This window comes from Pollachius pollachius (assembly GCF_949987615.1).
Source record: "Pollachius pollachius genome assembly, chromosome: 1".
Taxonomy (NCBI): Eukaryota; Metazoa; Chordata; class Actinopteri; order Gadiformes; family Gadidae; genus Pollachius; species Pollachius pollachius.
Genome location: NC_136934.1, coordinates 31,978,318 through 31,982,874, shown reverse-complemented (window position 1 = coordinate 31,982,874; position 4,557 = coordinate 31,978,318). Strand labels below are relative to the sequence as shown.

The window sequence follows — 4,557 nt, the reverse complement described above, 5'->3', positions numbered from 1 at the left end:
AGTTAGACTGGAAGGTACGAGAGCGAGAGGATAGGACATGCAGCCAATGACCACGGGCCGGAATTGAACCGGGGTCACTGCTGTAATGTCGCCGCCCTGATGGTACGCGCTCCACCCTGTGAGCCAAAGGGGCGCCACCGAGCTGCACACATTTTCTAATGGGCGTAGATTATTTGACATTCGGCTTCTCAATGTCTTTTCCCTGTAGCGCTGTTCTAGAGCCAGGACAATAACAGCAACAGCGAGGTAAACATGAACAACATCAGTTCACCAGTCACCTACCATCACTCTTGCTATTGTACGCTTGTAGCACCTATAGCACCCTCTTTCACTGCACTGCATCCTACCATCATCCCAATTACTTTCATGTGCACAGTCTTAAGAGGTACACAAGCTCTATTGACCTGTGTTTCATGCATCTGCATCATACCCCAGCTGGTATAGAGCCATGAATACAAAGCAGTGTGTGCTGCGTGATTATCTGGAGTATAATGGGCCAACCGCGGTAACCATTGGCTGCGGCCGCAGCGCTGCTCACGTACAGGCCCAGAAGAGCGCTTCCTCAGCATCCTTTGGTCTTTCTATTTCATTTCAGCCGCGCAGGCTGCTACGGCTTCTTGTGCGCCGCCCGGCCTGAAGAATCATCTCCGCCCGCTTCATCTGATTGGAGTGGGAGCAGGGAGAACTCTGCCTTGCTCATGGTCCCCGGTGGACGCGTGTTTGCAGAGCCGGGCGGTGAAATGTTTTTGACCCTCTCTGTTTGCTCAATCCGCGCAACAGTAACGCTGCCAATGGTCCATCAGCAGGACAGAGCAGAGTGTGTACTGTGTTCTTAGCGTGATGCTGTGCGTGTCACGTGTCTCTGGGCATCTCCGTACCGTGCAGGGCACGTGATTGATTAACATCCGCTGGAGGTTACAAGGCTATAATCAGCAGTCCTCCTTTGTGGTTCAACCAACCCCTGACTGTGTACAAAATGTTTTTCATCGACTTTTATTCTAATCTTTCCTTCCCTATTAGCTGACATGCAGGCATGCAGTGCTGTAATGACTCTTATGTAATTAACAGTCATGGCGGGGTAATTCAAATTGGGGAGGAATGTTTTATGGGCATATTGATTAAGATATTTAAATCAGGAGCTACAGTGAGGCCAACTCCCAAAGCCAACTTGAATGTCAGTGCATTTTTCATGCATGTGTGTATCTGTTTGTGAGAGAGAGACTGAGAAAGAAAGAGAGAGTGAGCAAGACGCTGAATGCTGGAAGAAGCAGTTTTAACATTTATCCTTGACTTTTCTTTTAACCCCATGCAATTAATTACAGCCTCTGGAATCAGTCATTAGGACCCACTCTGGACCAGAAAAACACATCAGTGTGAGCGCTGCATAGTGGATAGACTGGGACAGTTTGGCTTCCGTGTATAACACCCAAAGCTAGCCTTGCCCATCCATCCATTTTAAATGACAGTCATTATCACATGAAGACAGTGCCCGCAGTCTTGGCGTTCCAGCAGGATGTGTGTGTGTGTGCGTGTGTGTGTGTGTGTATGTGTGTGTGTGTGTGCGTGCACATGTGTGTGTTTGTGTGTGTGTATATGTGTGTGTGTGCGTTTGTGTGTATGTGCGTGCGTTTGTGTGTGTTTGTGTGTGTGTCTCTGTGTGTGTGTGTGTGTGTGTGTGTGTGTGCGTGTATGTGTATGGTGTGTGTGAGTGTGGTTGTGTGTGTGTAACTGTGTGCTTAGTCCCTCTGTAATCCATAGTCACTACTATAATTGGTTCAATTAGTTCTCTCAGATACTGTATGAATTCACCACTCTTTCCATCCTAAGATAAAGTCCACAGAAAGTGGGACCAGGCAGAGGTTACAAATTATGCTCCCTAGTGGTGAGCTTTAATACACTCTGGATTAGAAGCTATTTATGCTTCAGCGGACTTCAAATTGTATTGCTGACACTGTAATGAGGGAACACAAGCTTACGCCCTCATTGTTTATTCCTGCGCGGGAATCACTCTCCTGAGGAATCTCTAACGCAAACACAACACACACACAAAAACACTTACAGTACACACAATAGATACCTAATACTATTCATCCTAAACCATTTCCTTACAATACAAACCCATCTCTAATGGAATAGATAGGGAAATGCATACCATTGGCGCTCAAAGTGATTTGATTAGCAACATGCTAGACTAGGTGGCCTAATGGTTGCTCCCTCTTAATGCTGTGGTTTCCTGAGACCTGACGGCTCGCCTGCGGTAACCAGGCAGACTGAGGCTCATAAAGCAAGCAGAACATATGCACACCCGGCCAGATAAATATGCCGATTGCATTACTGTCCGCCTTGGCGGATTGGGAGTGTGTATTGATCGGCCCAAGAAACTCGTACATCAGAGTGGTTAGGCTGAAGGCCATTTCATTACACGCAGCAGACCAAATACGGACAGACGTTCAAACAGCACTGCGTCCGTTCATACACAACGGCGCCCGGCCTTCTTTATGGTTCAGGACTCTTGATTTCTCAACCCTTCATTTAAACTCTGCCCTTCGTTCATTGTTTCTTTCTTCCTTTCTTTCCCTTTTTCCTTCCTTCTCTGCTCTGTCTTTCATGTGCTGTGCCGTCTCTGGCCCGCCGTATCATATCTTGTATCATACTCCTTTTCATCCGAGCGTTTCAAAGTCTCAGAGCTGAGCGGGGAGGGGGATGAGTGAGGGAGCTGTAGTCGACTGCGGCTGCTGATCCGAGCGGGAATCGCCGCCCCTCTCTCCCTCGCTGCTCCGCTTGGTGCTCCGTACGCCACTGACAAGGAAAACCGGAATAGCGGGAATGATTTAGCGCTACAGAGACGGGATCTGTGATAATGCACCACAGGGGAGTGTTCCATGTAATGAATCCACTATGTCTTCTTTAAAGAGGAACAGCGGAGCCGGACAGATAAAGAGGAAGAGCGCAACACAAAGAATAGAGAGAAAGAGGAGAAAAAAATGGGATTAATGAACGAGGGCGAGAGAAAGAGAAAATTAAGGATGAAAAGGGAAAGAGGGAGGGGGGTTGTGGGTAAGGGGGTGGGTAAAGTGGGTGGGTATAGGGAAGTATTGTATGAGACGGATTCAAAGGGCTGGGGTTTAGAGGAGCAGACAGAGGAGAGGTGATATTAATGCAGTGCAGCCAGAAGTCTCACAGCGTCCCACTGTAGCTCTTCAGCACTCCAGGCTGTGTTCAGCACTCCCTCTTTCATATCACCCTCCTGCTGCTGCTGTAGAGGGAGAGAGAGGGTGTGTGTGTGTGTGTGAGTGTGTGTGTGTGTGTGTGTGCGTGTGTGTGTGTGTGTGTGTGTGTGTGTGTAAGTGTGTGTGTGTAAGTGTGAATGTCTGTGTGTAAGTGTGAGTGTGTGTGAAGTTCTTTGTCAAAAAGCGAATAACAAATTTACATTTGTTATTAGCTGGTTTAAAAAGAAAAAGCATAATGAACACCATAATATTATCTACATAGCAATATCAATGTGAGGCTTGTCGGTACCAATCAGTCAATTCACATAAATCAAAGGCATTTCTTCAGTTAACAGTGACGAGAATCATGGAGGTATGTGTTGTTCAACATCTTGTTATGCGTCGATTAGCCGCCACAGTCGCCCCACTGGTCTTCCTGGTTCAGCGTCGGGGTGTCAGGGTTTAGTCTGCCCAAAGGCACACATTCTGGGACCTCTGGGGATCTTTATGATGTGTGGTACCAAAGGACGAGTATGCAAACCTCACGCCAACCCCTGATACACCACAGAGAAACGCCCTGTGCTACAACAATCCCTGGACGCTCAGTGCTGCCCACAGACCCACTGTTGGGACAGGGGGAGGGTCTGACCTGGCGCCAGAAGCAGGGGCTGCAGGCCCGCTGTTCTGATGGCACGGTCCCCTCCGTCCTCTCAGGATCCAGACACAGGCGCACTAGTGTGAAATTGGTGACTTGATTAAATGTGAGTCTGGAGCTCTGTGCCAACACCTAGTGTGACTTCCCAAAACCCAATACTAATCAGACATGGTTCTGTAATGTGTGTGTGTGTGGCCGCTGAGTCTGGGCTCAGACCCCGAATCAATGGGAATCATAGCCGAGGTGGACAAAAAGAAGTAGGCAGAAGTGTATCTGTTCTTTTATTGATACATGCACCCTGAGAGTTGATCAAAATGGTTTGATAATATATCTTCCAGATCAATATTTACAATGTCTATGTATTTTCATTCAAAGATCATAACAAAAACAAAAGCACTTTTATTTTACATCTTGATTTTGCTTGTTATTATTCTCACCCCAGTTGATCTCCAATGGTGATGGGCCTTTTAACCCCCCCATCCATATCATAAGCGGCCATATGATTGGCTCATCATTGAAGGTTATCCCTAGCCTGACTCGGGCAGAGATCACGGCAGAGCGATCAAGGAACCAATACAACCCTTTAACACCCCCCCCCCCCCCGGTCAGCGCACTGGCCTGACCTATTGGCTGGGGCTGGTGAATGGTACAGATCCATAACATTGACAGCGTAAACCCCCACCCACCCCACCA

The 4,557-nt window shown here is 47.9% G+C and overlaps 1 protein-coding gene across 1 annotated transcript in view; it reads right to left on the bottom strand.

Annotated features, from left to right (window-relative positions):
* Positions 1-4,132: 4,132 nt before the first annotated feature.
* Positions 4,133-4,557, bottom strand: part of pitpnc1b (phosphatidylinositol transfer protein cytoplasmic 1b) — a 15,283-nt gene continuing 14,858 nt past the window's right edge. The window contains exon 10 of the mRNA XM_079748669.1: positions 4,133-4,557. This exon is cut by the window's right edge and continues 762 nt beyond it. The gene's annotated coding sequence lies outside the window, so the exon portion shown is untranslated.